This window comes from Littorina saxatilis, linkage group LG3 (genome assembly GCF_037325665.1).
Source record: "Littorina saxatilis isolate snail1 linkage group LG3, US_GU_Lsax_2.0, whole genome shotgun sequence".
NCBI lineage: Eukaryota > Metazoa > Mollusca > Gastropoda > Littorinimorpha > Littorinidae > Littorina > Littorina saxatilis.
In genome coordinates, this window is record NC_090247.1 from 47,069,610 (window position 1) to 47,082,274 (window position 12,665).

The following is a 12,665-nucleotide window of genomic DNA, read 5'->3' on the forward strand; positions in this document are numbered from 1 at the left end:
GCAGTCATTCTCCTCCAGGGGTAGGGGGCGTGGAGCTCCATACCCTAAGAGGGGTCAGTCTTTCGGGGGTTCCAGGGGGTCGGGGCGTAAGCCTCACCCCCAATGAAACTTCCCCGAACAACACATCCCGGTGGCCCCCGCGCTAGTTGTGGCGGGCGGCCCGTCCAGGGCCCTTTCTTCCTGGCTGCAACTGGTGGCCAGCAAGTGGGTCACGGGGATAGTGTGTTCGGGGTTCCGGCTTCTCTGGTCAGGGCAGAAGGCTCCCCTGGTCAGGATAATCCCGCCCTGCAGGGCGCCAAAGGATTTGGTGGCACGGAACGCAGTCCAGGAGGAGGTCTCGGCTCTGCTGCTCAAGGGAGCTATAGAGGAGGTCTTGGACGCGCGGTCCCCGGGGTTTTACGGCAGACTTTTCGTAGTGCCAAAAGCCTCGGGGGCGTGGAGGCCGGTGTTAGATCTTTCTCCTTTGAACAAGTTTCTGAGGGTAATCAAGTTTACCATGGAAACTCCAACCTCGGTTCGGGAGGCCTTACGGCCGGGAGATTGGGCAACGTCGATCGATCTTACAGACGCTTACTTTCACGTCCTCATACATGTCGCGGACAGGAAGTGGCTTCGCTTCCCTTGGGGCGGCAAAGCTTACCAGTTCAGGGCTCTGCCGTTCGGCCTGTCTTTAGCTCCGTGGATTTTCACGATTGTGGTCAGGCAGCTTTGCGCTCTTGTGAGACAGGAAGGCATCCGTCTCAGAGCATACCTGGACGATTGGTTAATCCTTCACCAGAACAGGGGGCTTTGCGAGGCTCATACGCACAGGGTGCTGAGTCGGGCGGCACAGCTGGGTTTCTCTGTCAACCTGACAAAATCCGAGTTGGAACCATCCCAGACGTTTACTTACCTGGGCATGGAATTCGACACACTTCGGTGGTCTGTCCGTCCGTCTCAAAGGCGGATCGACAAACTTCAGGGTCTGATTCGGTCTCTCTACGGAGAGAATCACGCCAGTGCAAGGGTTCTGACTTCGGTTCTGGGTCAGATGGAATCCATGGCTTCCCTCATTCCGTTGGGCAGGGTTCACAAGAGGCCTTTTCAGGCCTCCCTGCAGTCAAGGTGGGATCAGACATCCCAGGACTGGAGTGTTCCGATCGCACTGGGAACTTGGTTTCAGCAGACCACAGGCGTTTGGCTTCTTCCGGATTTGTTCCGGGGTGTTCCCATTGTTCGTCCACCGCCGGAGAGAGAGCTGTTTACGGATGCATCTCTGACGGGGTGGGGTGCTCATCTGGACGAGCACATGGTTTCGGGAGTCTGGGATTGCTCTCAGGCCTCCCTACATATCAATGTACTGGAGTTGGAGGCTGTTTCCCTGGCGCTTTTAGCGTTCAAGCCTTTCCTGGAGGGCAGTCATGTACGTCTTCACACCGACAACATGTCTGTGGCGTCGTATGTGAACAAGCAGGGGGGGACTCGGTCTCACAGTCTTTCCGACATTGCATGTCGCATTCTCAAGTGGTGTCACGCCCAGCACATTCTGTTGTCAGCAGTGTACTTGAAGGGCAGTCTGAACGTCCTTGCAGACACTTTGAGCAGAGGGGACAGGATTGTTCATTCAGAGTGGACTCTCACACACCAGTCTTTGCAGCGGCTTTGGTCGCAGATCGACAAGCCCAAGATAGATCTCTTTGCGACGAGGTTTTCGGCGAGACTGCCTCTCTTTGTGTCCCCCTTCCCGGATCCTCTGGCCTGGAAGGTGAATGCTCTGGAAGTGGATTGGTCAGATCTTCCGGCGTATGCCTTCCCTCCGTTCTGCCTCTTAGGCAAAGTCCTCAGGAAAGTGGACTTGGAGAAACCAGCGCTGGTTCTGGTCGCTCCTCTGTGGCCAAGCCAGCACTGGTTTCCCGACCTACTGCGTCTAGCAGTTCGGCCCCCAATCCCTCTCGCCCTGAAAAGAGGAGATCTCGTGCAGCCTCGGTCAGGCGTTCAGCACGAGAACCCACAGATCCTGGCCCTTCACGCGTGGATTCTGTCCGAAGCGCTTTGCGTAGGGCAGGGGCCTCTTCCCCTACTCTGAGATTCGTTGGACATGCGCATAGAAAATCGACTTCTTCGGTTTACTCATCGCACTGGGCCTCTTGGTCTAGGTGGTGCGCGCTTAACGGGGTTAAACCTCTTTCTCCTAGGTCTATTCAAGTAGCCAACCATCTGTCTTGGTTGGCTGATCAGGGGGCTTCTCCCTCTTCTATTAGGGTCCGGAGGTCGGCGATCTCTTCGACCCTCGCGCAATTAGGCCACAAAATTTCGCTCGGAGGGGTTATCGCTAGTGTTATTAAGGGGGCTGCCCTTTTAGCAGCTCGTTCAAAATCGCTTCTCCCTGCATGGGATTTGTTCCTGGTCTTACGTTTCTTAGCCTCGGATGAGTTCGAGCCTCTTTTGTCAGCCACTTTGGCCGATTTGACGCGTAAGACTGTGTTTTTAACGCTTCTCTCTACTTCTAGGAGAGGTAGTGAGGTGCATTCTTTGTCGGGTTTAGACAAGGATATTGCGTTCGAGAAGGATGGTTCCGTTTCTCTCAAATTTGTTCCCGGCTTTCTCGCGAAAAACCAGAAACCTGGCCAGCTTTCTCCAATCTTGCGCATTCCACCCTTGAGCAAGATTTTGGCTCCTGGAGATCCCGATATTGCAAATTGTCCTGTGAGAGCTCTCCGATGTTACCTGTCTCGAACTCGGCCTGTTAGGTCAGAAAGTCAAAAGCTTCTTTTCATATCTTTAAACACGGCTAGGTGTAAGGATATAGCGAAGGTGACTCTGGCCAAATGGATCTCCACTCTGATCAAACGAGCATATGCCTGGTGGCTAGTGCAGTCGGGTGATGCTAGGGCAGTGTTGCCTCTCACCGCGGCTAGAACCCATGAGGCGAGAGCCTGGGCATCCTCAGTGGCAGTTCTTCGGTCCGGCAAGCTAGCCGAGGTACTGGAAGCTGCGTATTGGCGCTCTGAGGACGTTTTCGTCAACTTTTACCTCAGAGACGTCGCTTCTGTCAGACAGGATGGAAGCTCCGCGCTGCCTGCCATGGTAGCGGCGGGACAGGTCCTGCGTGCCTAGTTTTGGTAAGTACCCACCACCTATAGTAGCAATCTGCTATATGTGAGTTGGGTAATAATATGTAATTTAATCCAAAATTTTAATAATAAATTTTCATTTAATTAATATACTTACCCAACTCACATCGTTTAAACCCTCCCGCCTCCCCGCTGTGGTGGTATTGGGTTCTAAAAAAGTAGTGAGTTGGGCTTCGTTCGAATGATACAAATGGCGGCGTATGCGCACGCATACGGATGTTGGACCGGACATCGGTCTGATATTATGGGATGGATCACTCTTTTTTAGGGTGGTCTCCCTTGTTACCAAGGGGAACGCGTACAGCGTTACCAGCACTGAACTAGAGTTAATTGCTATATGTGAGTTGGGTAAGTATATTAATTAAATGAAAATTTATTATTAAAATTTTGGATTTATCACACACACACACTTTTAAGTTAATGACCTGCTGGAGTAAATGGCTTATTTATCGAGCTAGGTAATAAGGGTAATACTCAAATAACCAACTGAGTCCAGCAGTAGATAGAAATCCCGACGATGTATACGTAGACAATAGAATGACGATAGAATGACGGTAGTAGGACGACAGTTAAAGGTGAAGCAGAAGACTGCGCAGACGTAGATGAAGATGTAGATGTAGGTGAAATGTCATCTTCCGGTTAAAGTTGACACCAGAACTTGGTTGTTTCAGTCTTCAGGTTAACGACAGGCGACCTGGAATAGGCGTAGAGTTAGTTTCATAGTCAATATCACGCTACCCTTTACCCAGCCCGTCTTATGCCAATAACTCCAAAGCAGGATTATATGGACAAACCAGGCAATACTGATTCACACACTAATATACCCAAATCACTCATGCTGGTAACCATTTAAACATACTCAAATTAATGTTTAAACTAGCAAATAGCATAGTCTGCCATAGTCGTTCTTGAGTTTTCTTTGTCCCCAAATGGCCAGCCATCGGAACATCGTGTGAGAGACTGAGAACTCCGGCTCTCAAAGATTCGGGCATCACTGTTGCGGATCCTTGTCTGTTACGTACTCGGAGGGTTTGTTTGTTTGTTTGTTTGTTTGCTTAACGCCCAGCCGACCATGAAGGGCCATATCAGGGCGGTGCTGCTTTGACATATAACGTGCGCCACACACAAGACAGAAGTCGCAGCACAGGCTTCATGTCTCACCCAGTCACATTATTCTGACACCGGACCAACCAGTCCTAGCACTAACCCCATAATGCCAGACGCCAGGCGGAGCAGCCACTAGATTGACAATTTTAAAGTCTTAGGTATGACCCGGCCGGGGTTCGAACCCACGACCTCCCGATCACGGGGCGGACGCCTTACCACTAGGCCAACCGTGCCGGTACTACTCGGAGGGTACGAAGACCTCACCTTTTACGTATTATGAATCAGAACAAGAATGAATTTTGTTTCTAAAAAAAAATTCTACCACACCACTATTGCAGATTCGTGCACAAAACACACAAGACGTATTTGTAAATTTATAGATTCAACTTTTTATTTATTTGCTTGTTCCAAGGTCGCCGGATTATTCTTCATTTTTTGTATCGTTCTTATATCCTGGATCTAAAAGTCACTCATCTTGAAAATACGAAGTGATGATGTAGACGGTCGGAACGTCGTGTGGTCTAGGCTGGTTATTGTCGAACGGTTACATAAAGTTCATCGTCGATGATCATGAAGACATCGGACGAAGTTAGAGGGTTGATCGTAGAAACTCGTCCCTCGGATCTCGAACTGGAAAACTCGTACAGTGTAACTCGAAACACCAACATATCTGTCGAAATAATAACAAGTCTCAGAACTGGGAATTATTCTATCATTATACAAACCGTTTCCCCTGAGACCTGTGAGATAAAAACACATCTTGTTATTCAAACGGAGATCCGACTATATCATTCATTATAGCACTTACAAACAATTAATTATCCACATTCATTCCTCATGCTGCTCAACGTTCATACAATGTATTACGTTTGATCTACAGTGATCACATAAAATCTTGGTATTCGATCAAACTTGTGATACCGTGACCAATGCAGTGCACATAAAAAAATAACTTGGTAACCTTGGGGAAATCAACTTGGATCAAAAAACACATATTTACCGAGAAAAGATTCCACCAAATAACGGCTACCGGCTACTGCTGTCGCTTGCTGCCATCTCTCTGGTCGTCCCGTCAAAGACAGGGTGTCTCCGCTATGGAATTCTTTGCCATCTCCGTTCGCCCTTGGCGATGGTTTTTATTCTAGGCATAGAACGGTGCCGTTGCGGTTCTTTCATGATTTCGCTCCTTCTCTCCAATTTTCAGTTGCTTTTTCCCTTTTCGAGCGTTATTCTTTTCTCTCCCTGCGCAGACTCCTTACCCGCTAACCGAAACTCATCTTTGCGTTGCTAGCCTACCTAGACCAATGATAACTCTTGTCTATTCGCGATCCTTGACGCGAAAATAGCGATCAAGAATTTCGTACCTAATAATAACCCCATTTATTATCTAACTCCTTATGTTCCCAATACTAATGAACAAAGTAAACTAACGATCACATCGAAAGTAAAAGAATATGCTTTGAAGGAAACTCCTTCAAGAAATACGACAACTTCTTGACGACAATCAAAATGACGTCAACTGATATCGAAACTTTGACGTAATTATACTTCGGTTTTCCGACAATTCATAGGCACTTGCTGCATCACATAATTAGATAAACCATAGGTGCCTGACGGTTTTCATAAACAACACATGACTGCTTTTGACGGAATAACCCGTTATTTGTGTAGACTTGACTAACTTGTGTAAATTTCCGCAACAATCACCACCTGGCTATACGTTCCGTCAGTCGTGATGAAACGTCTCTGCAGAATCCCTCGCTTCCAAATAAACTGAACTTGTCCACGTTTTCCGCAGGGAGCAGGATCACTACCTCGTGCTAGTTCTCTCATCCGTGACAAAGTTGGGTCCTGGTTCTGAAGTCTGATCAAATCTTCCCGTGTCACATCTCCAAGACCAGAATCTGTCATTTTCAAACTTTTGGGTGCTTCTTTGTCTCTTGAGTGTTGGGACCTGGTAACGACTGCAGTCTTCAGCGGCTGTGCTTCCGCCGTGTACACTGGTACCTCGAGAACTTCTCCGCCTGGACGGATGATCCTGTTTCCAATCAATACGGGGTAAGTCAGTTGATCGGCAACAATGGCAACAGCTTTTCCTGAGAAAAAAGGTGATTCGAGATGAATAACAGTGGTGGAACACTTTTGTTCAACATTCCCCGCCGCAAGTCGGATAGTTTGTCCTTCCCGCATAAGAGCGCAGTCCTTGACCAAAGTCGAGTCGATCACCAGTCCATCTGCGCCTGTGTCGCGCAAAGCCGAGACTTGTGCTCCGTTTACCGTTACTGTACACAGGGGAGTATAAGACAGTTTCCCACAAGGACCGCAAAAGGCAGGCAACTCCTTCATGGTTGAGTTCGATTCTGGAGTCGTCACAGATCTCACATTCGTAGAACGTGCAGGAAGCGGACAATCCCTTCGCTTATATGTCCTTCTTGGCCGCAGTTGAAACATTTGCCCCTTTGACCTTGAGGGTTAGAGTTAGATCGGTGGTGCGTTCTTCTTCGGGCTGTCTGAGTCCTCGTTTCCTCCAGCTCGACCAGTCACCGTGACTGGATTTTTCCTTGCTCTCTTCAAAGCGGCATAACATTCTGCCAACTCTGCGGTGGCTTGCAAATTAGCCGGGTTATTCTCACGAATAAATTCTGCCAAATCACCTGAGATTCTATCGATGAGATGTTCTTGAAGTATGAGATCCCTCAAGTCTTCATATGTTTCAGCTTTCTTTGCACTCTTCCGCCAGCGTTCAAACCATATGCGTAGTCTGGTCGCATATTGATTGAAGGTTTCTGCTTCGTTCTTAGTAGCTTGACGAAACTTCGATCGGTATGCATCCGCTGTCCATCTAAACGATGACCTAAGGGCTTCCACGACTGCATCGTAGTTTGAAGCGTTTTCAAGGGGTAGCTCTAAGTAGACATCAGCCGCAAATCCAGTTAGTAGTGTACCTAAGCGCGCTCCCCACGCTGTTTCTCGATTCCACCCGCTTAGTGTGGCAGCACGTTCAAAGCGTCCCAAAAAGGTGTCAAGTTCCTCTTTGGTTTCATCGAATTCGTCTATTTTTAGCCTAACCGGTTGGATGGCGGGATCGTGGGCAATAGGAGCAGGGGCAGCTGCAGCAGTCCGCGTTCTTTCTATTTCAGCTACAAGTTTAGCTTCTTCGAGTTCATAGAGTCGCTGGCGTCGTCTTCGTTCCTCCTCCTCGTCTTGCCGACGAATCCTCGTTTCTTCCTCTTCTCGTTCCTGTTTCCTCAGGGCTTCTTCCAGTCTCATCTTGGCTTCTTCCTGTCTCATCCTGACTTCTTCCTGTCTCATCCTGGCTTCCTCCTCTTCTCGTTCCTGTTTCCTCCTGGCTTCTTCCTGTCTCATCCTGGCTTCTTCCTCTGTCAGTTCAGCTAACTGCTTCCGAATCTGAACTTGACTCAGCTGTTCTTCATGCACATAACGAGCCAAAGAACTGCCCGAGTGAATCCCAAGAGCGCGTCCCTTGGCGGCAAGAAGTTCCTGTTCAGAGTTAAGATTAGTGACATCGACAGCAACTTCAGCAGAATGTACTTGATCGCCGCGACCAGGAGTAGTAAGCATTTCTAGGAGTACCAATTGTTCTGGCTGGAGTAGACATGATGAAGTCAGACCAACAAGCCTTGCTTAAAGAACCTCTTAACTTTGAAAACACCAGTAGCAATCATGAAATATCAACACAAATCCAACTTTCCTAAATCGACAAACCTAACTGTTTGTGCAGCTTTACAAAGAAACTTTGGAAAAGAGATACTTCAAATTGAAAACATTTTCTCAGAATTACAACGTAACTCAGATACACATATCAATACACATTTATGTAAGTACAACACAACACATTACAACACATAACTTATTTAGCAACATTCTAAGGTGACCTTGAACTTATAACAAAATCCCGGACGAGCCCCCATTTGTCAAACACACATGCATCACACACGTGCGCAGCCAGTCAACCACCGACTCAATAAGAATCTTGCATAATAAAGTTCCACAAACACAAATTGTAGTATAAGAGAAAATATTATTGTTCACTTATAAACATATTTATCAGACACACGCACACACACACTTTTAAGTTAATGACCTGCTGGAGTAAATGGCTTATTTATCGATCTAGGTAATAAGGGTAATACTCAAATAACCAACTGAGTCCAGCAGTAGATAGAAATCCCGACGATGTAGACGTAGACAATAGAATGACAATAGAATGATGGTAGTAGGACGACAGTTAAAGGTGAAGCAGAAGACTGCGCAGATGAAGATGTAGATGTAGGTGAAATGTCATCTTCCGGTTAAAGTTGACACCAGAACTTGGTTGTTTCAGTCTTCAGGTTAACGACAGGCGACCTGGAATAGGCGTAGAGTTAGTTTCATAGTCAATATCACGCTACCCTTTACCCAGCCCGTCTTATGCCAATAACTCCAAAGCAGGATTATATGGACAATGGCAATACTGATTCACACACTAATATACCCAAATCACTCATGCTGGTAACCATTTAAACATACTCAAATTAATGTTTAAACTAGCAAATAGCATCAATATAACATGATTTAACAATATTTCTTAGATATAATCATAACTATCATAGGCAAAGTACAACAAGTATACAATAGTAGAAACCCATTATACTGCACTTGCAGACAAACAAACAAACAACAAACAAACGGCCGGTCGACTCGGACGTATGCATATACCAAAGTAACAAACTACATGTCCCTAAAGTTATTTCCTATAACTCCGATACATATATTACAAATAAAGACCCACTGCATCTCGGCCGCATGTACAAAACAAATCAGTATGCCCTTCACCAGTCCGATCTCTGAAACCGGACCTACAGCTGCTGTAGCTGGATTCGTTGCTTGGAACGCAAGCCTTCCCCGAATGAAGTATTATTCCCCAGTTTCTAAATTCATATATCAAATGAACACAGTTCACAAACATTTATAACGTAAACTACGAAAAACACGAGAAAAACCATATAGCACACACCCAGGCAGTAAAGCCCAAACACAAACATAGGCGCTTGCAATCGGTCTTTTCTACATACAACAGGCGCCTGTGACACACAGTGCTGCCTCAACTTTTACAAAAAGCCGGATATGACGTCATCAAAGGTATTTATCGAAAAAAATAAAAAAAACGTCCGGGGATATCATTCCAAGGAACTCTCATGTCAAATGTCATAAAGATCGGTCTAGTAGTTTAGTCTGAATCGCTCTACACACACACACACACAGACACACACATACACACACACACACATACACACATATACCACGACCCTCGTCTCGATTCCCCCTCTATGTTAAAACATTTGGTCAAAACTTGACTAAATGTAAAAAATGGAACGTTCGCGCTGACAGCTGTTATCGCTGCGTGCCTCTTAAAACATGCTACGGTCACGCTTGGCTGGGCATCGCTGTGGCACCAGCATCATCGCTCAAATATCAAGCGTGTTTACAGGCCTCGCAAATTTGCGTCAGTGCTTTTTCGCACACAAAACTTTCGCAGTGTGTGTATCAATCATTTTTCTAATGACATGCAAAGTCATAAACATTTTTGGACCCAAGTAAACAATCCTATGACGAGATTAAAAGCTTCTTTCGAAAAAAATGCGTAACATTTTTACAAATACCTGTAACAATCCATAATTTCGCACGAAGTATCTCTTTTGTGTTGGTAAAATATTCTGAAAGTTTCAAAGCAATCCACTTAGTCATTGCTAAAGTGCAGCCTTTTTTGTGATGATACCCCCCCAAAATGACTCAAAAAGTCCCGATTTTGACCGCTCTTGCGATCGACACCTGCATCAGTAGGAATAGTATAGCACGCGAAATACGCAAGGTAGCATAACATAACAATCTGTTCAGGGTAGATCATTGATTTGACTTTCTTCTCGTATGTCAAAGTTGCAAAGATTTGGCAATTGTGATTTTTTGGGGTCGATTTTTCATTCGGCTCTTCCGTTTTTGTCTGGTCGATTTTGAGGGTACCCTTACTTGAGCGGCGGCCACGTGATCGCTGTGCAAGAAATATTTAATCCAAAAGATGATCCTTAAGGTTCAGTGAATGGCCGCAACTGGCATATAAAGTTTTAATGAAATGACACGGGGATTAATGCTTTAATTTGGGTTTGAAATTTGTTGCAATAATTTGTTGGCCAAGTTTACATGTATACAAATATTATTCATATGGGAGAACGTGTATGACTCTTGTGCATGTGTTGTTGTTATTGTTGATTAAACGGCTAAGGTTTGTGTCTGTAAGGGCGGGGATATAGCTCAGTTGGTAGCGCGTTGGATTTGTATTCAGTTGGCCGCTGTCAGCGTGAGTTCGATCCCAGGTTCGGCGGAAATTTATTTCACAGAGTCAACTTTGTGTGCAGACTCTCTTCGGTGTCCGAACCTCCCCCCCGTGTACACTACATTGGGTGTGCACGTTAAAGATCCCACGATTGACAAAAGGGTCTTTCCTGGCAAAATTGCTTAGGCACAGTTAATAATTGTCTACCTATACCCGTGTGACTTGGAATAATAGGCCGTGAAAGGTAAATATGCGCCGAAATGGCTGCAATCTACTGGCCGTATAAAATTTCATCTCACACGGCATCACTGCAGAGCGCCTAGAACTGTACCCACGGAATATGCGCGATATAAGACTCATTGATTGATTGATTGATTAAGAGAAAACGTCACTATAAAGCACTCACAGTCTCTCAAAAGATTGGTTTTGAAATGTTCAAGGCGTTAACGTCGTAAAGTAGTTACGTGCACCAGGAATCATGCACAAGTTTCAATATCACAGGCTCGTCAATTTCACTTCGTTATGCACAAGCGGCGGACTACGGTCATTGTCAAAAAATGCAGTGCGTTCAGTTTCATTCTGTGAGTTCCACAGCTTGACTAAATGTAGTAATTTCGCCTTACGCGACTTGTTATGATTTACTTTCGAATGATCATAATTATTTTGTTTTAGTTTTTTTTACATTTAGTCAAGTTTTGACAAAATGTTTTAACATAGAGGGGGAATCGAGACGAGGGTCGTGGTGTATGTGTGTGTGTGTGTGTGTGTGTGTGTGTGTCTGTGTGTGTCTGTGTGTGTCTGTGTGTGTAGAGCGATTCAGAGTAAACTACTGGACCGATCTTTATGAAATTTTACATGAGAGTTCCTGGGTATGAAATCCCCGGACTTTTTTTTCATTTTTTTGATAAATGTCTTTGATGACGTCATATCCGGCTTTTTGTAAAAGTTGAGGCGGCACTGTCACACCCTCATTTTTCAATCAAATTCATTGAAATTTATGTAAAGCAATCTTCGACAAAGGCCGGACTTTGTTATTGCATTTCAGCTTGGTGAGTTAAAAATTAATTAATGACTTTGGTCATTAAAAATGTGAAAATTGTAATTAATTTTTTTTTATAAAACGATCCAAATTTACGTTCATCTTATTCTTCATCATTTTCTGATTCCAAAAACATATAAATATGTTATATTCGGATTAAAAACAAGCTCTGAAAATTAAAAATATAAAAATTATGATTAAAATTAAATTTCCGAAATCGATTTAAAAACAATTTCATCTTATTCCTTGTCCGTTTCTGATTCGAAAAACATATAGATATGATATGTTTGGATTAAAAACACGTTCAGAGAGTTAAAAAGAATAGAGAAAAAAAAACGTGCTATCCTCCTCAGCGCAACCGCTACCGCGCTTTTCTGGATTGTTAATTTCACTGCCTTTGCCACGAGCGGTGGACAGACGATGCTACGAGTGTACGGTCTTGCGGAAAAAATGCAATGCGTTCAGTTTCATTCTGTGAGTTCAACTGAGCTTGACTAATTGTTGTATTTTCGCCTTACGCGACTTGTCTTTAACTTCAGTTTGAATTCAAATCGAACATAAACACGGGGGATAACCGGCTATAGAGTAGTAAGCTGGTGAACAGTGGTGAACACTCGATTCGGCCTGCATTTTCCCGTTTTACCACAAAGTTGTTGATTTCTGTCTGGATTAAAGGTGGCCAACCCGATGTACGATCATCTCGCATATTTGACCGCCTCTCGCCTGCACGCTCTAACGAATAATCCCAACCCGACAATTGCACACCTTTGCATCAAGTATGACTCCTTTGTCACTAAGACTCCCGTACCGAGGTCAGCTGTTTTTGTAAAAACAAACGCATTTCTACATTTGAAACCCACCTAACTGCCATTTCCGGTGCTTCGTCACCACGAATTCTCGTTTTAACATTTAAATACGCGAAAACGCAAATCCTTCTTCAACATATTATGCATTTCGAAACAAAGTTAGTCATCGCAGATGCAGTAGTTCACCTTTCATCCAGACTGAAATCAACAACTTTGTGGTAAAACGGGAAAATGCAGGCCGAATCGAGTGTTCACCACTGTTCACCAGC

At 45.1% G+C, this 12,665-nt stretch overlaps 1 protein-coding gene across 1 annotated transcript in view; it reads left to right on the plus strand.

Annotated features, from left to right (window-relative positions):
• LOC138960779 (receptor-type tyrosine-protein phosphatase H-like) overlaps nucleotides 1–12,665 on the plus strand; it is a 226,922-nt gene that overhangs the window by 177,787 nt on the left and 36,470 nt on the right. The window lies entirely within an intron of this gene.